Raw genomic sequence first — 26,294 nt, forward strand, 5'->3', positions numbered from 1 at the left:
ACGCTCTTATCCAGAGCAACTTACAAATTGGTGCATTCAATTTATGATAGAAAGTGGGACAACCACTTTTTTAAATCTTTTTTTTTATGGGGGGTGGGGGAGGGGGGGTAGAAGGATTACTTTATACTATTCCAGGTATTCCTTAAAGAGGTAAGGTTTCAAGTGTCTCCGGAAGGTGGTCAGTGACTCCGCTGTCCTGGCGTCGTGGGGGAGCTTGGTCCACCATTGGGGTGCCAGAGCAGCAAGTAGCTTTGACTGGGCTGAGCGGGAACTGTGCTTCTGTAGAGGTAGGGGAGCTAGCAGGCCAGAGGTGGATGAACGTAGTGCCCTCGTTTGGGTGTAGGGTCTGATCAGAGCCTGAAGGTAAGGAGGTGCCGTTCCCCTCACAGCTCCGTAGGCAAGCACCATGGTCTTGTAGTAGATGCGAGCCTCAACTGGAAGCCAGTGGAGTGTGCGGAGGAGCGGGGTGACATGAGAGAACTTGGGAAGGTCGAACACCAGACGGGCTGCGGCATTCTGGATAAGTTGTAGGGGTTTAATGGCACAGGCAGGGAGCCCAGTCAACAGCGAGTTGCAGTAATCCAGACGGGAGATGACAAGTGCCTGGATTAGGACCTGTGCCACTTTCTGTGTAAGGTAGGGTCGTACTCTGCGAATGTCGTAGAACATGAACCTGCAGGATTGGGTCACCGCTTTGATGTTAGCAGAGAATGACAGGGTGTTGTCCAGGGTCACACCAAGGCTCTTTGCACTCTGGGAGGAGGACACAATGGAGTTGTCAACCGTGATGGCGAGATCATGGAGCGGGCAGTCCTTCCCCGGGAGGAAGAGCAGCTGCGTCTTGCCGAGGTTCAGCTTGAGGTGGTGATCCGACATCCACACTGATATGTCTGCCAGACATGCAGAGATGCGATTCGCCAACTGGTTATCAGAAGGGGGAAAGGAGAAAATTAATTGTATGTCTTCTGCGTAGCAATGATAGGAGAGACCATGTGAGGATATGACAGAGCCAAGTGACTTGGTGTATAGAGAGAAAAGGAGAGGGCCTAGAACTGAGCCCTGGGGGACACCAGTGGTGAGAGCATGTGGTGCGGAGACAGATTCTCGCCACGCCACCTGGTAGGAGCGACCTGTCAGGTAGGACGCAATCCAAGAGTGAGCAGCGCCGGAGATGCCCAACTCGGAGAGGGTGGAGAGGAGGATCTGATGGTTCACAGTATCAAAGGCAGCGGATAGGTCTAGAAGGATAAGAGCAGAGGAGAGAGAGTTAGCTTTAGCAGTGCGGAGAGCCTCCGTGACACAGAGAAGAGCAGTCTCAGTTGAATGACCAGTCTTGAAACCTGACTGGTTTGGATCAAGAAGGTCATTCTGAGAGAGATAGCAGGAGAGTTGGCTAGAGACGGCACGCTCAAGACTTTTGGAGAGAAAAGAAAGAATGGATACTGGTCTGTAGTTGTTGACATCGGAGGGATCGAGTGTGGGTTTTTTGAGGAGGGGTGCAACTCTCGCTCTCTGGAAGACGGAAGGGACATGGCCAGCGGTCAAGGATGAGTTGATGAGCCAGGTGAGGTAAGGGAGAAGGTCTCCGGAAATGGTCTGGAGAAGAGAGGAGGGGATAGGGTCAAGCGGGCAGGTTGTTGGGCGGCCGGCCGTCACAAGTCGCAAGATTTCATCTGGAGAGAGAGGGGAGAAAGAAGTCAAAGCATGGGGTAGGGCAGTGTGAGCAGGACCAGCTGTGTCATTTGACTTAATAAATGAGGATCGGATGTCGTCAACCTTCTTTTCAAAATGGTTGATGAAGTCATCCACAGAGAGGGAGGAGCGAGGGGGAGGAGGAGGAGGATTCAGCAGGGAGGAGAAGGTGGCAAAGAGCTTCCTAGGGTTAGAGACAGATGCTTGAAATTTAGAGTGGTAGAAAGTGGCTTTAGCAGCGGAAACAGAGGAAGAGAATGTAGAGAGGAGGGAGTGAAAAGATGACAGGTCCGCAGGGAGTCTAGTTTTCCTCCATTTCCGTCAAGCCAAGGAGCAGGAGGGGAGGACCGAGCCGGCCGGGAGGAATGGGTGAATGGTTCGTATGGGTGAATGGTTTGCTTGGGCAGCTGTGAGTCATTCAACTGTCTGATTCATTTGGGCACAAGTGGCTGTTCATCTGTGTGAATGACAATAATAAGAAATCCTGCAAGTAATAGCCTTTTCTGTGTTGAGGAGAGAAACTATATTTGAAGTCGTTTGAAGCTTCAGTCTGGTGGAAAAAGGGCCGGCCCAATCTCACATTAGGAAAGAGAAGAATAAATGGTGCGCGGATATTCATTGACCAACTGAGTGTGGAAAATTCACATTACCAGGAGGGGTAGAATAAATCCTGTTGGAGGAACAGGTCACGTGTACGGGTGTGATCGTATGACGTCTACACATTGTATTTCGGCCAATCTTTTAGGGTATCATGACATTTGGGAAATGTAGAAGTAATGTAGGATTATGGTAAAATTAAACATAGTGAAATGTCAAATGTGATAGGGTTAACATTCCAAATTTGGGCCCTTTGATAGAATAAAACATTCCTGTAGGTTATACAAATAGTGATTAAGCGCAATTGAGAACAACATTGTGTGAATATGGAACGAGAGTGGTATAATGGTATAAATGAGTCGCCCTCTGAAGTTTGAATGATGAGGTATAGAGGTGTGTATGATGATTTTATAGAAATGTGTATAATAGCTCAGTTGGTAGAGCATGGTGCTTGCAGTGCCAGGGTTATGGGTTCGTTTCCCACGGGGGGCCAGTATGAAAAATGTATGCACTCACTAACTGTAAGTCGCTCTGGATAAGAGTGTCTGCTAAATGACTAAAATGTAATGTAAAAATGATATAATCCATTTGATTAAACTCGTCAGATCTGGTTTCAAAATCAATTAATGTAGATTTGACTCGTTGACTGCTAATTCATTCCCTTCGAGCTTGTGAGATCTTTGTCCTGTAAAGCTATTTTCTGATAATGGTGTTATGTGCAAGATGTTAAAACTACAGACCATTATAATTGGAATAAAGGAGGATTTACCTGTCATTTCAATAAAGCATAGGTTCTACATGACTGATTAAAATCTAGTTTTTCTGATTGTAGTTCAACTATGGTTATGGGATGCTTTGATTGATAGAACAGTCAGTGTTGATTTTGTGATGTAAGACTGGGATTTAGCAGCGTGCATCTTTCGAATTAAAATACTCACTTATTCAACAGGAATAGTGGGACGAGTTCAAGAGTCATTTGTTGTGTGGTCTAATGATTTGGGAGTTTAAACTAGTGTGAATGGGATTGTAATTTGGAATATTGAATTGAATATGGATATGAATTGAATGTACAGTGGGGGAAAAAAGTATTTAGTCAGCCACCAATTGTGCAAGTTCTCCCACTGAAAAAGATGAGAGAGGCCTGTAATTTTCATCATAGGTACACGTCAACTATGACAGACAAATTGAGAAAAAAATATCCAGAAAATCACATTGTAGGATTTTTAATGAATTTATTTGCAAATTATGGTGGAAAATAAGTATTTGGTCACCTACAAACAAGCAAGATTTCTGGCTCTAACAGACCTGTAACTTCTTCTTTAAGAGGCTCCTCTGTCCTCCACTCGTTACCTGTATTAATGGCACCTGTTTGAACTTGTTATCAGTATAAAAGACAGCTGTCCACAACCTCAAACAGTCACACTCCAAACTCCACTATGGCCAAGACCAAAGAGCTGTCAAAGGACACCAGAAACACAATTGTAGACCTGCACCAGGCTGGGAAGACTGCATCTGCAATAGGTAAGCAGCTTGGTTTGAAGAAATCAACTGTGGGAGCAATTATTAGGAAATGGAAGACATACAAGACCACTGATAATCTCCCTCGATCTGGGGCTCCAAGCAAGATCTCACCCCGTGGGGTCAAAATGATCACAAGAACGGTGAGCAAAAATCCCAGAACCACACGGGGGGACCTAGTGAATGACCTGCACAGAGCTGGGACCAAAGTAACAAAGCCTACCATCAGTAACACACTACGCCACCAGGGACTCAAATCCTGCAGTGCGAGACGTGTCCCCCTGCTTAAGCCAGTACATGTCCAGGCCCGTCTGAAGTTTGCTAGAGTGCATTTGGATGATCCAGAAGAGGATTGGGAGAATGTCATATGGTCAGATTAAACCAAAATATAACTTTTTGGTAAAAACTCAACTCGTCGTGTTTGGAGGACAAAGAATGCTGAGTTGCATCCAAAGAACACCATACCTACTGTGAAGCATGGGGGTGGAAACATCATGCTTTGGGGCTGTTTTTCTGCAAAGGGACCAGGACGACTGATCCGTGTAAAGGAAATAATTAATGGGGCAATGTATCGTGAGATTTTGAGTGAAAACCTCCTTCCATCAGCAAGGGCATTGAAGATGAAACGTGGCTTGGTCTTTCAGCATGACAATGATCCCAAACACACCGCCCGGGCAACGAAAGAGTGGCTTCGTAAGAAGCATTTCAAGGTCCTGGAGTGGCCTAGCCAGTCTCCAGATCTCAACCCCATAGAAAATCTTTGGAGGGAGTTGAAAGTCCGTGTTGCCCAGCGACAGCCCCAAAACATCACTGTTTTGCATGGAGGAATGGGCCAAAATACCAGCAACAGTGTGTGAAAACCTTGTGAAGACTTACAGAAAACGTTTGACCTGTGTCATTGCCAACAAAGGGTATATAACAAAGTATTGAGAAACTTTTGTTATTGACCAAATACTTATTTTCCACCATAATTTGCAAATAAATTCATTAAAAATCCTACAATTTGATTTTCTGGATTTTTTTTTCTAATTTTGTCTGTCATAGTTGACGTGTACCTATGATGAAAATTACAGGCCTCTCTCATCTTTTTAAGTGGGAGAACTTGCACAATTGGTGGCTGACTAAATACTTTTTTTCCCCACTGTATGCCTGTCAATCATAGCAAGTGTTTGTTTTATTAACTATAGCCTAATCAGAAAGGACAGTTACATAAATGTAACAGCTTACTGGCAATTATAATATAGCTGTGGCAATGATTTGAATTGATAACAGAGGAAAGTGATTAATAGGGAATTGAGAATTTCAAATTTGAATTGCTAAACAAATCATTGGTATGTAGCTAGCTATCATAGATTCAATTATGACTGTATCGAGCTGTAAGAGACATTTTAAGCAGTCTGAATAGTTGAATGGAAACATTTATTTGACAAATTCTAATTGTTATTACTTTATTCTATAGTTTGCATAACACCAGTGACGTATGGAAATAGTTAATGAATTCTAAAATGATAACTTGTTTTCATTACGTGGACCAGTGGATTGCAAGTAGCCTTAACTATTATGCTGATGGGATAGCACCAACTTATTGTGAGTTCTAGATTTGTTAAAGAACAAATGTATATTTTAACTAAATTAATCCAATAAACTACAATTATAACATTATCAGAAAAAGGCACAAGCTGATGCGAAACAGCTATTACCTGTGTCATTGATCCAGTAATGAGACCAGGATGATAGTAATAATAGGAATATAGTTAGGAGAATTTAGGATAGGGACTAGCTGTCCAGATATAAACAAGTCAAAAAGAAAGCTAAAAAAGAAGATTAGGGAATACATTAAAAGAATATAGCACATAAGAACAGGAGAGCAACTATGTTATCTAAATGGGAAAAAAGAACCAGGAAAATAGCAACAAAATGGCCAAAGGAGTGAGTGTTTGATGTAGCAGTGTGTGAGGACATGGATACCCTAATAAAAAACTATAAAACAGGAGGAAGAGGATCACACTTAGAGATAGACTGCTATGAGGGACTGAGGAGTATGTTAAATGAACTGGAAAATTATGGGATAGATGAACAACGTCTGAGATCCCCAGAGATTGGAAAGCTGCCGCGGTCATCCCCCTCTTCAAAGGGGGTGACACTCTAGATCCAAACTGTTACAGACCTATATCCATCCTGCCCTGCCTTTTGAACGTTTTTGAAAGCCAAGTTAACAAACAGATCACCGACCATTTCAAATCACACCGTACCTTCGCCGCTATGCAATCCGGTTTCCGAGCTGGTCATGGGTGCACCTCAGCCACGCTCAAGGTCCTAAACGATATTATAACCACGATCGATAATAGACAGTACTGTGCAGCCGTCTTCATCGACCTGGCCAAGGCTTTCGACTTTGTCAACCACCGCATTCTTATTGGCACTCTAAATAGCCTTGGTTTCTCAAATGACTGCCTCGCCTGGTTCACCAACTACTTCTCTGATAGAGTTCAATGTGTCAAATCGGAGGGCCTGTTGTCTAGACCTATGGCAGTCTCTATGGGGGTGCCACAGGGTTCAATTCTCGGGCCGACTCTTTTCTCTGTGTATATCAATGATGTCGCTCTTGCTGCTGGTGACTCTCAGATCCACCTATACGCAGACGACACCATTTTGTATACATCTGGCCCTTCATTGGACACTGTGTTAACAAACCTCCAAACGAGCTTCAATGCCATACAACACTCCTTCCGTAGACTCCAACTACTCTTAAACACTAGTAAAACTAAATGCATGCTCTTCAGTTGAATGCTGCTGGCACCTGCCCACCTGACTAGAATCACTACTCTCGGCGGGTCTGACCTAGAGTGTGTGGACAACTACAAATACCTAGGTGTCTGGTTAGACTGTAAACTCTCCTTCCAGACTCACATTAAGCATCTCCAATCCAAAGTTAAATCTAGAATCGGCTTCCTATTTCGCAACAAAGCCTCCTTCACTCATGCTGCCAAACATGCCCTCGTTAAACTGACTATCCTACCGATCCTTGACTTCGGCGATGTCATTTACAAAATAGCCTCCAACACTGTACTCAGCAAATTGGATGTAGTCTATCACAGTGCCATCCGTTTTGTCACCAAAGCCCCATATACTACCCACCACTGTGACCTGTACGCTCTTGTTGGCTGGTCCTCACTACATATTCGTCGCCAAACCCACTGGCTCCAGGTCATCTATAAATCACTGCTAGGCAAATCCCTGTCTTATCTTAGCTCATTGGTCACCATAGCAACAGCCACCCGTAGTATGCGCTCCAGCAGGTATATCTCACTGGTCATCCCCAAAGCCAACACCTCCTTTGGCCGCCATTCCTTCCAGTTCTCTGCTGCCAATGACTGGAACGAACTGCAAAAATCTCTGAAGCTGGAGACACTTATCTCCCTCACTAACTTTAAGCATCAGTTGTCAGAGCACCTTACCGATCACTGCACCTGTACACAGCCCATCTGAAATTAGCCCAGCCAACTACCTCATCCCCATATTGTTATTTATTTAGCTCATTTGCACCCCATTATCTCTATTTGCACATCATCTCTTGCACATCTATCATTCCAGTGATAATACTAAATTGTAATGATTTTGCACTATGGCCTATTTATTGACTTACCTCCATAACTTGCTACATTTGCACACACTGTATATATGTTTTCTGTTGTATTTTTGACTTTATGTTTTGTTTACCCCATATGTAACTCTGTGTTGTTGTTTTTATCGCACTGCTTTACTTTATCTTGGCCAGGTCGCAGTTGTAAATAAGAACTTGTTCTCAACTGGCTTACCTGGTTAAATAAAGGTTAAAAAAAGTGATGAGGAAGGTGAAGACCTTAGACAGTATGCTGACTATGATCAAGAACAGAGTGAGACAGAGGGACGACTATCAGAGCAAGGAGCCACGGGAGGGAAAACTATAGTAACAGAATTAGGTAAGGCATTGTACGCTCATCTGGAAAAACCAAATTTAAGAAACAGAATGACAATAAAAAAGCCAGAAAAGTATGGAGCTCAATATCCTATTTTGGTAAAAGGGACACAGGTTCACTATGTGCCCTGGGGATCACAGGACCTGGAAGGCCTGGTGACTAGACTGCCTAACCTGCATGAAGGAGCAGGGAAACGGATTAGAACATTTGAAGAACAAACAATGGGGAAGCTACTGGCGGTGGGAGACTTGAAGGCATTGCTGGCCGGGGTGGTGGTAGTGGCCAAAATGGAGGACCTGTTGCAGGCGGATGGCCTCATACAGGCGGTGCGGAGGACGTTACTGGATGGAGTGGCATTTGACATTGATGGAAGCAATGCCAACGCCTGTCAGAAGCAAACTGGAAGATGTGGTGGGACTAAAGTCACACAAAGAGTTCTGTGACCATGTTATTCACGCAGTGGAAAAATACAGGAAGGACGAACAGAAACGGACAGAGCAGGGGATGGAAAACTGACACGGATGCAGCTGGAAGAGCAGATAAGAAAGGACGACAATAAAACACACGCTCCAGTGATCGCTCCTGCACCGCCGGAAGAGGGCACCATGCCACCTGTCATCCAGGGAGGTCAACAACCACCGCCTCGGCATCAAGGCCCAAGAGCTCCTGCCTTACCAGTAGTGAATGTGTACACACAACAATCCCCTTGACAGTAGCAAAACCAAAATAATAAATACAGACCAAGGAAACAATGGTACCGACCACAGCAGCAGACACACCAGAATGGTGGACCAAGAAGACCAGGTGTCTGCTGGAGGTGCAATCAATCAGGACATACAAGAAGGAATTGTCCTACCAAGCCGTGGTGGCCTAGGCAACCACAACAGGGTAATTGGCAAGGAAATGGGCCCAGCTTAGCTGAATGGCAGCAGTCTCAGACACAGGCTCCACAGGTCCCAGTGAACCTGTGGGGAGGACTAAATCATGGATACTAGAGTTGCCCAGGGAATCCTAAAGGGGAGGGTCAGCTAGTGGCAGTAACTATGCAGGCTGATGAAGAACCTATACTGCAGGTTCAGGTGAACAATAGAAGCACACCAATGATGATAGATACTGAAGCAATTTACTAATGTGTAAATCCAAATTATGCCTCTTACCTCCCCATATTAGGCAAATATGCATGGACAGTAGAATTTTCATGACAAACGCAGTTAATACATATGACAGTTCCAGTAAAACCAGATGCAGGAAAAAGCTACCTATATTAGTGTCAGAAAAAACTTCAGGGCTAAAGTTCAAGAAATGAGAGTACCAAAAGTAGGCTTTCATTGTACACTGCTATATGATTCATATCAAAATAATTTGCTAGAACAACTATGGTTAAGGAAGGCATGATGTAAACCAGCTTCCATGAGATCACAATATTTTGTAATAAGACAACGAGGTTCACCAATGGAAGCACAAGATGCTCTAGGATCTGATATCATACAGATCTGGTTCATAACACTTTTAGTGGCCAAGGGATAACCGCCAATGTTGTTGTTTACTTTTTTGAACACATGAATCACTATGTGAATCTTGTGTCCAAAGGGGGGAGTACTGGTTAAAACAGAGTGAATGTAACAGGCCACCAGTATTAAAGCCAGACAAACAGATGTGGAGATTGGTTCATGACCTGAGAGCAGTAAGTGAAGTAGTTCAGGATAAAGCAGAGGTGCCTAATCCACACACACTGTTAACAAAACTTCCACCAGATGCAAAATGGTTCTCAGTAATAGACTTATGTGGAGCATTTTTTAGTGTACCCTTGGCATGAGAAAGTAGACACTTGTTTGCATTTACTTACAAAGGACAGCAATTTATATAAATGAGGAATTAGATTGAAAACAAACTATTACTAATTTAATGGAGAAATTAGATAGAAAACAAACCATTACTAATTTAATGGAGGAATTAGATTAAATAAAAACAATTACTAATTTGAGTACAGTGGAATTATTTACTTGTTTGTTTATAGTTAAAACATTTGGGTGGCTGATGAAGATGTACCATTGTAAATGTTAACGAAATGTACATTTTCTTTTCTAGGAGAATGGGAGTTTCAATATCTCTCTTTGGAATGTTTTCTGAGACTGTGAGCTGAGGAGAACAATTAGTAAAACTCATCAATTTTGTAATCAGGCCGTAAGAGGGAGCTACCTCTTAAATAAGGCCTAGCCATTTGTTTGTTTTTGCCCTATGTTTCACCAGTACACACGACCCACCTATTATTAATATTTGTAGTTGGGTAGGGTTTTATTTTTGGTTTCATAAGGTAGAAATAATACACCTTAAAGGGCACATAAGGTACATTTTTGGAAGTTTATATTGTCAGAGTTTTAAGTACACACATGTAAATTCTCCTGATAAGAAATGTACTGAAAAAAAACTCAATGTAAACCTGGTACACAAAATCTTTGAAATGTTTAAAATATCGTTAAATAAAATCTTAGATAAAGGGGAAGGAAATGGAAGGAGACATTCATTTACATGGGGTTGAAAGACCTCTGGCCTTTGTTCTGACTTTCTGGTGGGGCCTGATCACCCTCTCTAGAGATTTATATGTAGTGTGAAAACACTAATAATTAGCAATAGGCCCATGTATGATTCATATAATAACAAGGATAGAGAAAGAGAACTAGCCCTGAATGAGGGACACCTGTCGCTAATAAATGTTACTATTCCTTGAATGACCTTATGAGATACAAGTAAGTTAAGGTGTTATCAAGGGTTATTATTCTAATTTGATTTGGTGTTTTGATATAACAGACAGTGTTGTTTTGTTCTTTGGGGTCTCAACTCTGACACTAATGAGCTATCGCATGCAAGTTAACAGAATAATGCTTCTAACACCGCATGAAATGCTTATGGGTTGACATGCCTGTGCCTGTGCTTAGGGGTACATATGAGGGTCCGCCTCTAGAGCAATTGGAAAGGGAATTGGAAAGGTATATCAGGCAACTAACTGTTAAACATGAAGTTATATACCAATAGGAGAGAAGCAGAGTTCTAGAACCAGAGGCGAATCCACCACAAGCAGTGGTCCCAGGGGAGAAGGTCTACGTCAAGGTCTTTAGAAGGAAGTGGAGCGAACAGAGACATGAGGGGCCCTACGCCTTCATCCAGGTTACACCAACTGCTGTAAGGGTTGAGGGGAGCTCGACCTGGTATTACCTGAACCGATGACCAAGAGATGAGGAAGGTGAAGATGCCGTGACCCTAGTGATGGAAGAAGGTCCTGAGCGAAAGGGACCAATGCAGGCCCGGAGTAGTGGCCCAGAAGCAGATGGTCATTATCAGAAGAGAGCCCTGCTTGGCCCTCACAACATTGAGGACCACTTGACTGCCCTTATGGCAATCTATATTGTCTATATGGGGTAGTGGCAGGGGGTGGATGGGCCTGTCATGGTTACAAAGCTCAACAGCAACAATTGGAGGTTAGCTTAAAGGGAAACCTTCACGATTTGTACCCAGTACCTGACTGGGCTCATCGTCCTCATTGCGATGGGTCGGACAATGAGGAAGATACATTGATCTGAATATATTCTTATAAAATGAAATCACAGATGGCAAGACTAAGAATAAGTATATGCACATGTTTACACTCATTTAATGTTTTCTTTTGTTTTATTGGTTGGGACTTATTTAGGAAGTCCCAAAGGGGGGATATGTGGGTAATTTTTGGTTAACTACTCTATCTCACTTAGGGGCAGACAACATAAAAAACAACTATATGAATTATGCATGTTGTAGAATAAAATGCCTATATGCCTTAAATGCTTATAGATTAAGAACCAATTAAAGGGTTAAAACAGAGCAGATACATTTATTTAGTGCAAATGCTGTGCTTCTGATAAGAATGATTCCCTCTAATTCCCCGCAGCTGGTCTGGGTATGTCAATGACATGTGATGGAGATACAACTTCTCGTTGTGGCTGTGTGGAGATAGGAGTAACAAATAAACTAGTGTTATCACTTGTTTGTACTTATGACCTGACACACATAGTTACATGCACATAGTCACAAGGAAAAACCATAGTGGCTCAGGGTCCTGGGAGGATGGCTGGTGGTAAAGGCTTAAATGTATGTGGTTGAGAATGGGTGATGGACATTCATTAATAATTAATAAGTATTAATTTATATGTTTTATAATGTGTTATGAAATGATAAAGGTAAAACAGAATGAACATGATTGATACTTTGTACTCCAGATGCATGCCTGGATAGTGAATATAGTCAATACAGAGTGTGCTTGTTCTTTAACGTACGAATGTATATAATTTTTTGAGTCACGCCATTAATAAGAGACAGAAGCCCCACTTAGAGAAACGCACGTACTGTAGCCTCGTGAGTAACCAACATGTGACACTGAAAGATGTTATTCATTCACACAGAGAGGAGTAACTATGTATGTTCTATAAGCTTGAGTATGCATTTGTGTCTGTATAAAAGCAGAGCTCCAAGTCATGGCAAGCAGCTACTCCATGGACCAGCTCGGTTTTCGTTGCTTCGTGTAATAAAAGTCTATCTTGATTCAACAAAAACTCTGGAAGAACTTTTGATTGTTAACAAGTATAGTGATAATTAACCATGACACCGTTTAGTAAAAAATAATAATGCCTGAGAACCCAGGAATTATCGTTTGACAACTCCCTCCAAGGGCTATATCCCGGGCCCTTGGTTTTGCCTCGGGCCTCAGAACAGCCCTTGTCGGGTGTTGTCACACGATAATTCCCGGGTTCTCAGGCATTATTGCTGAATTATCATGTACCTACCCAGGAACAGGCAATTTAATGTAAAGTGAAGTGACATTTTTAATTACTATGTATTTACAATGTAGCAACCTTTGCAGACAATAGGCTAACCAGGAGAAATTAGGAGACAGGAGGATATTTTTCAGTTTGACTTTTGTTTAATGGATTTGACAAAGATTCATATTCAAACCGTTCAAATTAAATTCCCCATTTCAGACTCAAAGCAATAGCTAACCATTTTAGTTAGTAAAACGTACTAACACTAAGGACGTCGAACGTTCAGGCTACTGCACAGACACTATGGAGGTTCTAGTCTAGAGCGCCCGGTTAAATTGTGTTTGAGAGCATTTGAAAACTCTCTAAATGGTTAAATGAGTGAGAAATATGTGTAATTGCAACATATACTATCATCCTAATTTGACATGTCATATTAAATACTTTCATATTGCGCTAATTTCCCTAATGTGGACAGTTTGTGTTACTATGTGGTGCATTTTCACCACATAAATTCATTTTTTACCTCAGATTTGTGATGTTGATATAAAATTGTGTAGTCATCAAGATGATACTAAATCTATTGCTTTAAACAGATTATTATCTTTGATATGGTACCATTCATTTTATCATACGCGCCGGTCAATCACAGGATTTAAAATGCAGTTGATCATTTTCAAACTCAAATGGCAAGGACAAACATGGCGCTCTCTTTATAAAAGATGCTGGACACAAACAAATACACAGATTTGACAGGACAGCTTTCACTCAAATGAAAACCAACTCCTGTCACTATGTAGAACTACCTGTGATAAATGGCTACTACAGGTTCTCATCTATCGACAAGTACAATGCCTTCAGAAAGTATTCATACCCCTTGACTTATTCCACATTTTGTTGTGTTACAGCCTTAATTCAAAATTGATTAAATATATATTTTATCGCACCCATCTCCACACAATACCCCATAATGACAGTGAATCTTTTTTTTGTTTTTGTTTTGCAAATTAACTAAAAATTCCTGGATCCCCTTTGGCAGCGATTACAGCTGTGAGTCTTTCTGGGTAAGTCTCTAAACAGCTTTGCACACCTGGATTGTACAATATTTGCCCATTATTCTTTTTTAAATTCTTCAAACTCTTTCAAATTGGTTGTTGATCAATGCTAGACAACCTTTTTTAAGTCTTGCCATAGATTTTCAAGTATAATTAAGTCAAAAATGGATTAGCCACTCAGGAATATTCACTGTCTTCTTGGTAAGCACCTCCAGCGTAGATTTGGCCTCGTGTTTTAGGTTATTGTCCTACTGAAAGGTATATATTCTCCCAGTGTCTGGTGGAAAGCAAACTGCACTTAGCTCAATTCCATATACTTTTTTTCCCCCTGAAAAACTCCCCAGTCCTTAACTATTACAAGCATACCCATAACGTGATGCAGCCACCATTATGCTTAACAATATGGAGAGTGGTATTCAGTAATGTGTTGTATTGGGTTTTCCACAAACATAACACTTTGTATTCAAGATTCTTTGCTAAATGTTTTGCAGTATTACTTTAGTGCAGCCAACCCCAATAAGCGGCCAGCGGGCCAGATCCGGCCCGCAAGAGCCAAATGTCTGGCCCACACTGACAGCATTGGCATTCACTTGTTATAATAAACATGAATTTAATATCCGCGGCTCTGCTTTATTTTGAAATTATCCCACACCTTGACCTGTGGCCTTTACCGCGTGCATACGTAAGACGTGCTTCGCGTGCTTTGCGTACTCGTCTCCACTCGACTAGCTACCTAGTGTAGTGTCACACACACACAGTAGCCACAGCCACTCGCCAGTTAACCCTCTTTCATCAAAAGGACTGACCACTTCCTCACAAACAATTATTAAATCCAGTCAAACCAACGTGGCATTTGCCAAGATACGCAAGGTAGACCAGGAGAACCGTCAGTTCAAAACTGACTGGACTGAGAGGTATTGCTTTTTTTTTACCGGACCACAACAGTGCTAAGCCCACATGCTTAACCCTCCCGTTGTCCTAGGGTCAAAATGACCCGCCACTGTGTTGAACCAACTTTATTTAATTTTTATATTTTTTGGATCATTTGTGAGAAGGAGGCAGTGATACTTTCTTTAAAGTCGTTGCTATTTTTCAATCTTCTTGTGGTATAATAATTATTACAATGAAATAACCATTTCATATTTAATAGCATGTTTCCTACTAAATATGCTACACAGCTTAAATAAAAGTAAATGGCATCCAACTAATTAGTAAATTTTAAAACTTAATACACAGCAATAAACAAATAATACACAAATAAAAGCTAATTAATTATATTGTCACATTAATATCAAACACTTTTGGTTGTTAACAGCTTGATATTATTTGGTTCACATATTTTAAAAGTTTAAAAACTAATGTGGCATATTCTGATAACACATTTGAAAAGTACCTAACTAAAAATCTCTGTCTGTGCTTGTCCTTCTGTCTCTTCTCTTAGAAAGACCGCCTGAACGCAGATATCCAAAGCATGGGTGTTCCAGACAGAAGTGGGCGCGTGTGTGTGTGTGTGTGTGTGTGTGTGTGTGTGTGTGTGTGTGTGTGTGTGAATGTGAATGTGAATGTGTTTGCTGGACTTTTTGTTTGCTGACTGTTTGCACAGAATATGCTCCAGGGGCATTTCATAATTAAATAGTTGGTTTTGGACTAATTTAGTATTTTTCATTTTTCTCTTATGTGACTCCTAACACCACTACTAATAATTATAAAATCACTATAGAAGTGAAAACTGATAAAACATAAAACTGTCGCCAAAAAAACAAACATGTTGGCCCTCGGCTTGGCATGCCTGACCAAATTTGGCCCTTTTGGAAATCTAATTGGGGAACCCTGCTTTAGTGCTTTGATCCAAACAGGATGCATGTTTTGGAATATTTCTATTCTGTATAGGCTTCCTTCTTGTTCGTCAATTAGGTTAGTATTGTGGAGTAGCTACAATGTTGTTGATCCATCCTCAGTTTTCTCCTATCACAGCCATTCAACTCTGTAACTGTTTTAAAGTCACCATTGGCCTCATGGTGAAATCCCTGTGTGGTTTCCTTCCTCTCTGGCAATTGAGTTAGGAAGGATGCCTGTATCTTTTTTTTTATCCATCTACCAATATTTGGCCTTCTTTGCGATGAATTGGAAAACCTACCTGGTCTTTGTGGTTGAATCTGTGATTGAAATTCACTACTCGATAGAGGGATTTCACAGATAATTGTATATGTGGAGTACAAAGATGAGCTAGTCATTCAAAAATCATGTTAAACACTATTATGCACACAGAGTCCATGCAATTTATTTTGATACGTCTTAAGCACATTTCCATAATGAAGGAGTTGAATACTTATTGACTCAAGACATTTCAGCTTTTACATTTTTTATTATTTTGTAAAATAAATTAACTACATATTTCCACTTTGACATTATGGAGTATTGTGTGTAGGACAGTGACTAAAACATCTCAATTTAATCCATTTTAAATTAAGGCTGTAACACAACAAAATGTGCAAAAAGCAAGGGGTGTGGATACCTTCTCAAGGCACTGTATATGTAGTATACCCAAGTTCATTGTGGTTTGTCTTTTAGAAGAGGACAAACGTTACATGTAGCCATGGTTATTGTTCCAGTTCCATTTGTATTTGTATTTATTATGGATCCCCATTTCTGGGGTCCAGCAAAATTAAGGCAGTTACACAATTTTGAAAAAACATTACAATACATTCACAATCGATTTCACAACACATTAAGTGTGTGCCCTCAGGCCTCTACTGTGGTGATGTGATTTGATGGAGTCAGGCGCAGGAGGGTAAATCACAGAATAACAGGTTTATTCCGTTGACACAGTGGTATGCAGCAATGCATCAAACACTCCAGTGCGGAAATATACGGCGCACTGGAAACAACGAGGCACACGGGTGAATATCCCGGCGATACAAAATACAAGAGCTCCACCGAGCTAAATTAACCTCCATAATAAACAATCACACACAAAGACAAGGGGGCAGAGGGAACACTTATACAGGTACTGATGAGGGGATATGAACCAGGTGTGTGTAATAAACAAGACAAAACAAATGGAATGATGAGATGAGGAGTGGCAGTGGCTAGAAGGCCGGTGACGACGAACGCCGAAGCCTGCCCGAACAAGGAGAGGAGGCAGCTTCGGAGGAAGTCGTGACATCTACTCTACTACCACATATTTACAACACAAAATTCATGTGTATGTGTGTGTATAGTGCGTATGTTATCGTGAGTGTGTATGCATGTGTCTGTGCCTGTGTTTGTGTCTCTTCACAGTCACCGCTGTTCCATAAGGTGTATTTTTATCCGTTTTTTAAATCAAATTTTACTGCTTGCATGAGTTACTTGATGTGGAATAGAGATCAATGTAGTCATGGCTCTATGTAGAAGGCAGAGTAACAATTTATTATGGGCAGACTTCTCCCCATCTTAGCTACTATTGTATCAATATGTTTTGACCATGACAGTTTACAATCCAGGGTTACTCCAAGCAGTTTAGTCACCTCAACTTGCTCATTTTCCACATTATTCATTACAAGATTTAGTTGAGGATTAGGGTTTAGTGAATGATTTGTCTCAAATACAATTGCTTTTACTTTTTGAATTATTTAGGACTAACTTATTCCTTGACATGAATTCGAAACTAAATGCAGCTCTTTGTTAAGTGTTGCAGTAATTTCAGTCGCTGTAGTAGCTGACGTGTATAGTGTTGAGTCATCCGCGTACATAGACACACTGGCGTTACTGTCGTTAGTAAAGATTGAAAAAAGTAAGGGGCCTAGACAGCTGCCCTGGGCAATTCCTGATTCTACCTGGATTATGTTGCAGAGGCTTCCATTAAAGAACACCCTCTGTATTATGTTAGACAGGTAACTCTTTATCCACAATATAGCAGGGGGTGTAAAGCCATAACACATATGTTGTTCCAGCAGCAGACTATGATAGATAATGTCAAAAGTCACACTGAAGTCTAACAAAACAGACTCCACAATCTTTTTATCATCAATTTCTCTCAGCCAATCATCAGTCATTTGTGTAAGTGCTGTGCTTTTTGAATGTCCTTCCCTAAAAACGTGCTGAAAGTCTGTTGTCAATTTGTTTACTGTAAAATAGCATTGTATCTGGTCAAACACCATTTTTCCCAAAAGTTTACTAAGGGTTGGTAACAGGCTGATTGTTCTGCTATTTGAGCCAGTAAAGGGGGTTTACTATTCTTAGGTAGCGGAATGACTTTTGCTTCCCTCCAGGCCTGAGGGCACACACTTTCTAGTAGGCTTAAATTGAAGATATGGCAAATAGGAGTGGCAATATCGTCCGCTATTATCCTCAGTGATTTTCCATCCAAATTGTCAGGCACCGGTGGCTTGTCATTGTTGATAGACAACAATCATTTTTTCACCTCTTCCACACTCACTTTACGGAATTCAAAATTACAATGCTTGTCTTTCATAATTTGGTCAGATATATTTGTATTTGTAGTGTCAGCGTTTGATGCTGGCATGTCATGCCTAAATTTGCTAATCTTGCCAATGAAAAAAATCATTAAAGTAGCTGGCAATATCAGTGGGTTTTGTGATCTGATTCAATGAATGATGGAGCTGAGTTAGCCTTTTTCCCAAAATGTAATTTAAGGTGCTCCAAAGCTTTTTACTATAATTCTTTGTCATTTATCTTTGTTTCATAGTGTAGTTTCTTCTTCTTTTTATTCAGTTTAGTCACATGATTTCTCAATTTGTAGTACGTTTGCCAATTGGTTGTGCAGCCAGACTTATTTGCAATATTTTTTTACTCATCCCTCTCAACCATAAATTTTTTTAGTTCCTCATCAATCCACGGGGATTTAACAATTTTCATTTTGTTAATGCTAATTATGCTTATTAGTAACTGGGATAAGCAATTTCATAAATGTGTCAAGTGCAGAGTCTGGTTGCTCCTCATTGCACACCACGGACCAACACATATTATTTACATCAACAACATAGGAATCACTACAAAACGTATTGTATGACATCTTATACACTATATTAGGCCCAGCCTTTGGAACTTTGGTTTTCCTAGATAAAGCAAATTTCTGCAGCATTAGTAAAGATGTGATAAATACATGTTCATGATTTCATTCCTGTGCTGTTTGTAACTACCCTTGTAGGTTGACTGATAACCTGAACCAGGTTGCAGGCACTAGTTACAGTTTGAAGCTTTCTCTTGAGAAGGCAGCCTGATGAAAGCCAGTCAATATTTAAATCACCCAGAAAATATACCTCTCTGTTATTATCACATACATTATCAAGCATTTCCCACATGTTATCCAGATACTAACTGTTAGCACTTGGTGGTCTATAGCAGCTTCCAACCAGAATGGGCTTTAGGTGAGGCAGATGATGTACCTGTAGCCGTATTACTTCAAACAGTATTTAACATGAGATCCTCTCTAAGCTTTACAGGAATGTGGTTCTGAATATAAACGGCAACACCTCCACCTTAGGCATTTCTGTCTTTTCTGTAGATATTATAGCCATGTATTGCTACCACTGTATCATCAAAGGTATTATCTAAGTGAGTTTCAGAGATTGTCAGAATATGAATGTCATCTGCTACTAGCAAATTATTGATTTCATTAACCTTGTTTCTTAAGCTACATATGTTAACGTGGGCTATATTTAGCACTTTACTGGGAAGCTTAGCAAAGGTAGACATGCTCATGTCATTTATGTTAGTGCAGGGTGAGCTACACACAGTGGACTTCCTACTATGGCTCACCGCCTCAGTGCTAACAGTATCACTCTGGTTCAGAGCACATGATAACTGCGTACAATAGCTGTGGGCTCAGTAGAGGCATTCAGGGCAGTAAGAGGGACATAAGTTAGGTTACTTACTTTGTGTCTTCCAACACCCCTGGGATAATGTACGTTTGCTGAAGTATTATGACAACTCAGCGACATAATGGTAGGGATTAAATGATTGTCACTAAACCGATGTGGATGTGGTGGAGGAGTCAGGCGCAGGACACTGAGGTTAAGTCCAACAGTATTTAATAGTCCAAAGTATAATAGGAAAACCTCCGACCTCAAAAACACAAAGAGGCGAGGGAGAATTACGCACAAGCGTAAACACTAAAACACAAAACAAAACAGGGAGCAAAGACGTAGCTCCGACACTGTGGCAGTAATTAACAACACACAATCATACTAGAAAAAAACAAGGAACTTATAAGACACGCAATCAACACACAAATGGACACAGGTGATACAGACAGACAAAAGCAATCGAATGACGAAACATAGAGCGGTGGCAGCTAGTACTCCGGGGACGGCGATCGCCGAAGCCTGCCCGAACCAGGAGGAGGAGCAGCCTCGGCCGAAACCATGACAGTACCCCCCCCTTGACGCGCGGCTCCAGCCGTGCGCCGACCCCGGCCTCGGGGACGGCCAGGAGGACGCGGACCCGGGCGCGTGGGATGCCCATGGTGAAACTCAGTCAGGAGGGATGGATCGAGTATGTCCCTCCTGGGCACCCAGCACCGTTCCTCCGGACCGTACCCCTCCCACTCCACGAGATACTGGAGACCACTCATCCGGCGCCTCGAGTCCAAGATGGTCCGGACCCTGTACGCCGGGGCCCCCTCGATGTCCAATGGGGGCGGAGGGGTCTCTCCTATCTCATCTTCTTGGAGTGGGCCAGCTACCACCGGCCTGAGAAGAGACACATGGAACGAGGGGTTAATATTTTTATACTCTATAGGCAGTTGTAACCTGTAACACACCTCGTTCAATCTTCTCAGGACTTTGAAGGGCCCCACAAACCGCCGACCCAGCTTCCGGCAGGGCAGGCGGAGGGGCAGGTTTTGAGTCGAGAGCTAGATTCGATCTCCCGGTGCGTACACCGGTCCCTCACTGCGGTGGCGGTCGGCTCTCGCCTTTTGTTGACGGATGGCACGCTGCAGATGGACATGGGCAGCGTCCCACGTCTCCTCCGAGCGCCGAATCCACTCGTCCACCGCAGGGGCCTCGATCTGGCTCTCGTGCCATGGTGCCAGGACCGGCTGATAACCTAAAACACATTGGAAAGGTGTTAAATTGGTGGAGGAGTGGCGGAGAGAGTTCTGGGCCATCTCTGCCCAGGGGATGAACCTAGAACACTCCTCCGGCCGGTCCCGGCAATAGGACCTCAAAAACCTACCCACATCCTGGTTGACACGTTCCACCTGCCCATTGCTCTCTGGGTGGTACCCCGAGGTAAGGCTTACCGAGACCCCCAACCGTTCCATGAACGCCCCCCAAACTCTGGAGGTGAACTGGGGACCTCGGTCAGACACTATATCCTCGGGGACCCCATAGTGCCGGAAAACATGGGTAAATAGGGCCTCAGCGGTTTGTAGGGCAGTAGGGAGACCCGGCAAGGAAGGAGACGACAGGCCTTGGAAAACCGATCCACAACGACCAAAATGGTGGTATTCCCCTGGGAGGGGGGAAGATCGGTTACGAAATCCACCGATAGTTGGGACCATGGTCGTTGTGGAACGGGCAGGGGATGTAGCTTACCCCTGGGCAAATGTCTAGGCGCCTTACACTGGGCACACACCGAGCAGGAGGAGACATAAACCCTCACATCCCTAGCTAACGTTGGCCACCAGTATTTCATGCTAAGACAGTGCACGGTCCGGCCAATACCTGGATGTCCAGATGAGGGTGATGTATGAGCCCAATAAATCAGTCGATCATGAATCTCGAGCCGGAACGTCGTCCGCCCCACAGGACACTCGGGGGAGTAGGGTCGGTACGCAGTGCCCGCTCGATTTCCGCATCGACCTCCCATACCACCGGAGCCACCAAACAAGACTCCGGCAATATGGAAGTAGGCTCGTTGGACCTCTCCTCTGTGTCATACCGCCGGGACAGGGCGTCTGCCTTACCATTCTGGGACCCAGGGATGTATGTGATCTTAAAAACGAACCGGGTTAGGAACATGTTCCACCTAGCCTGACGAGGGTTCAATCTCCTAGCTGCCCGGATGTACTCCAGGTTACGGTGATCAGTCAGAATGAGGAAAGGGTGTTGAGCCCCCTCAAGCCAATGCCTCCACACCTTTAGGGCCTGGACTACGGCTAACAGCTCCCTGTCCCCAACATCATAGTTACGCTCCGCCCGAGCTGAGCTTCTTGGAGTAGAACGCACAGGGGCGGAGTTTAGGTGGCGTGCCGGACCGTTGTGACAGAACTGCCCCAATACCGGTCTCGGACGCGTCTACCTCTACTTGGAATGGTAAAGAGGGATCCGGATGCGCCAGCACAGGAGCCGAGGTGAACAGGTTCTTTAGTTTGACAAATAACCTGTCCGCCTCAGCCGACCACTGCAAACGAACCGGACCCCCCTTTAGCAGGGACGTAATGGGAGCTGCAACCTGTCCAAAACCCCGAATAAACCTCCGGTAGTAATTAGCAAAACCCAAGAACTGCTGCACCTCTTTTACAGTGGTCGGAGTTTGCCAATTACGCACGGCCGATACCCGGTCTACCTCAATCTCCACTCCAGACGCGGACAACCGATAACCCAAAAAGGAGACGGACTATTGGAAGAACAGGCATTTCTCTGCCTTGACATACAAGTCATGCTCCAACAGTCTTCTCAACACTCGTCGCACCTGGGCTACATGCTCGGCTCGTGTAGAAGAATACACTAGGATGTCGTCGATGTAAACTACTACACCCTGCCCATGCATGTCCCGGAAAATCTCGTCTACAAAGGATTGGAAGACTGAAGGAGCATTCATTAACCCGTATGGCATGACGAGATACTCGTAATGACCCGAGGTGGTGCTAAATGCTGTTTTCCATTCATCCCCCTCCCTAATGCGCACCAGATTGTACGCGCTCCTGAGATCCAACTTTGTGAAGAACCGCGCTCCGCGTAATGACTCCGTCATCGTCGCAATCAGTGGAAGTGGGTAACTGTATTTAACTGTGATCTGATTGAGACTACGGTAATCAATACAGGGCGCAATCCCCGTCCTTCTTCTTCACAAAGAAGAAACTCGAGGAGACCTGGGAAGTGGAGGACCGTATGTATCCCTGTGCCAAGGACTCGGCTATGTAAGTCTCCATAGCCGCTGTTTCCTCTTGAGACAGGGGATACACACGACTCCGGGGAAGAGCTGCTCCTGTCTGGAGATTTATCGCACAGTCCCCCTGTCTATGAGGAGGTAGCCGTGTTGCCCTCGATTTGCTAAACACAAGTGCTAAATCCTCATACTCAGGGGGAATGCGCAGTGCGGGCACTTGGTTCGGACTCTCTACCGAGGTCGCCCCTACGGAAACACCTAGACATCTCCCTACACACTGGGCAGACCACTCCATAAGAGCCCTCTGTTGCCACGCTATGGTAGGATCATGGGTGCTTAACCAGGGAAGGCCCAACACCACGGGGTACGCAGGAGAGTCAATCAGATAAAACTGAATGATCTCCTCATGACCCCCTGCGTCGTCATCGTCAGTGGTGCTGTGACATCCCTGATCAGACCCGACCCCAACGGCCGGCTGTCTAATGCGTGGACAGGAAATGGAGCTTCTACCGGCCGAAGGGGAATTCCTAACCTACCACAAAATGCCCGATCAATAAAGTTCCCAGCTGCGCCTGAATCTACTAGCGCCTTATGCTGGGAATGAGGTGCCACCTGTGGAAATCTCACAGGAATACTCATGTGACCAACAGAAAGCTCTGGGTAAGTGGGGCGCCTACTCACCTGAAATGACTCCCCCAGTGCGTGGCCTGTTGTCACCTCTCCCAGGAGACCCTCCCCAGCACCTGGCCGCGGTGTGTCCTCCACGACCACAGGTGGTGCAGGGGATGGCCCCCCTCGGGTTCCCTCTCCTCCTCTCTCTAGCGCCAGCACCCCCGAGCTCCATGGGAATCGGCTCGGAGGTGCTGGAGGGTGGAATGGACGACCCCACTCGGGGACGTCCGCGGGTAGCCAGCAGGGTGTCTAGACGGATGGAAATGTCCACCAACTGGTCGAACGACAGGTTGGTGTCCCTGCAGGCCAGCTCACGACGAACGTCCTCTCGTAGGCTACACCGGTAGTGGTCGATGAGGGCCCTCTCATTCCACCCCGCATCCGCCGCTAGTGTCCGGAACTCCAGTGCGAACTCCTGTGCGCTCCTCTTCCCCTGTCGGAGGTGGAACAGACGCTCTCCCGCCGCTTTCCCCTCAGGTGGATGATCGAAGACAGCCCTGAAGCGGCGGGAGAACTCCGCGTAGGTGATGGTTGCGGCATCTACTCCCCTCAATTCGGCGTTGGCCCACTCCAACGCCCTACCGGATAGACAGGAGATGAGGGCGGAGACGCTCTCGTATCCCGAGGGCGCCGGGTGTATGGTGGCAAGGTAAAGTTCCACCTGCAGGAGGAATCCCTGACACCCGGCTGCAGAACCGTCATATGCCCTCGGGAGCGAGAGCCGAATGCCACTGGGTTCCGGTGCTGAGAGAGGAGGACTGGCCGTTGGTGATGGGATGTTGTAAGAGTGCGTGGGCACCTCTCGATTCACCAATCGGCGCAGAGTGTTGGACACCTCTTCCATGGCGGTCCCGAGTTGCCGGATCATGGTGTCCTGGTAGTTGATCCGGTCCTCCAGGGATTCGGGTGCCGCCGCTGTTCCTGCTGACTCCATGGTGGTGTGTTGTTCTGTCACTAAACCGATGTGGATGTGGTGGTTATTGATAAGTCGTTGTCTCAATGCAAACAGTGACTTATCAATGACTTCTATGCAATATCGATGTGAGTGATTAATTTGCGTGCGCTATTGCTTTCTTAAGTGATAATGCCCTCGAAGCCGGTGTTTGGAGGATATATTGGCATGGGTGTTGTTAGGCCCGAGATTAAGTCAATATATCCTCCAAACACCGGCTTCGAGGGCATTATAATTTTTATACAACGGGTTACCAACATATTCAAATAATGATTGACATATGTTCATTCAAAATGTTATTTTGATTAATTTATTCATACTATTTCATGTAGTCTCGACACAAATCTAGGGTTGCTACCCAAGCTGGCTGGTTGTTTGTTCTATCGGTTCTGTTGCTAGAGACGTGACCCAATCATTCAGTATTTTTGTTCTGTATCCATGGACGCAGCCCAGTCGTTCGTTCTAAATGTTCCATTGCCATACTGGCTGGCAACGTTCTTATCCCTTGCTTGCTACCTAGCCAACTATGGTTAACTTACAGTCACGTCAAGAAGGGCAGCCAGAATAACAGCAAAGTAGCTGCATTTGCATTTGTTTAAGCGGTTTTCTAGTGACATTTATTTGGATACATCCATAACAATGAGCTAATGAGGTGCGATTTCGCTGGCATAGAAAATGTGCTCACTTTTCAGGACACTGTTGTTCAGAGCAGCTAGCCTACAACACAGCTAACGAGATCACTTCAAACTGAAGCTTGAAGGACTGCAAAATCGCTGCACTTCGTTTCGTTTTACCTTTTTCAATTTTTCAATTGACATTTCTTTGTATACAGTACCAGTCAAAAGTAATAGTGAAGACATCAGAACTATTAAACAACACATATGGAATCATGTAGTAACCAAAAAAGTGTTAAACAAATCAAAATATATTTTATATTTGAGATTCTTGAAATAGCCACCCTTTGCCTTGATGATTTCACACTCTTGTCATTCTCTCAACCAGCTTCACCTGGAATGCTTTTTCAACAGTCTTGAAGGAGTTCCCACATATGCTTAGCACTTGTTGGCTGCTTTTTCTTCACTCTGCCGTCCGACTCATCCAAACCATCTCAATTGGGTTGAGGTCGGGGGATTATGGAGGCCAGGTCATCTGATGCACCACTCCATCACTCTACTTCTTGGTAAAATAGCCATTACACAGCCTGGAGGTGTGATAGTCCTACTAAGGCCAAACCAGATGGGATGACGTATCGCTGCAGAATGCTGTGGTAGCCATGCTGGTTAAGTGTGCCTTGAATTCACCAGCAAAGCACCCCCACACCATAACACCTCCTCATCCATGATTTACGGTGGGAACTACACATGCAGAGATCATCCATTCAACCACACCGCGTCTCAGAAAGACGGTTGGAACCAAAAATCTCCATTTGGACTCCAGACCAAAGGACAAATGTCCACCGGTCTGATGTCCACTGCTCGTGTTTCTTGTCCCAAGCAGGTCTCTTCTTCTTATTGGTGTCCTTTAGTAGTGGTTTCTTTGTAGCAATTCGACCATGACGGCCTGATTCACACATTCCCCTCTGAACAGTTGATGTTGAGATGTGTCTGTGACTTGAACTCTGTGAAGCATTTATTTGGGCTGCAATTTCTGAGGCTGGTAATTCTAATGAACGTATCCTCTGCAGCAGAGGTAACTTTGGGTCTTCCATTCCTGTGGCGGTCCTCATGAGAGCCAGTTTCATCATAGCGCTTGATGGATTTTGCAACTGAACTTGAACATTTTCCGTATTGATTGACCTTCATGTCTTAAAGTAATGATGGACTGTTGTTTCTCTTTGCTTATTTGAGCTATTCTTGCCATAATATGGACTTGGCCTTTTACCAAATAGGGATATTTTCTGTATACCCCCCCTACCTTGTCACAACAGAACTGAATGACTCAAACGCATTAAGAAGGAAATACATTCCACAACTTAACTTTTAAAAAGGCACACCTGTTAATT

The sequence above is a fragment of the Coregonus clupeaformis genome, chromosome 39, assembly GCF_020615455.1.
Source record: "Coregonus clupeaformis isolate EN_2021a chromosome 39, ASM2061545v1, whole genome shotgun sequence".
NCBI classification, from domain to species: Eukaryota; Metazoa; Chordata; class Actinopteri; order Salmoniformes; family Salmonidae; genus Coregonus; species Coregonus clupeaformis.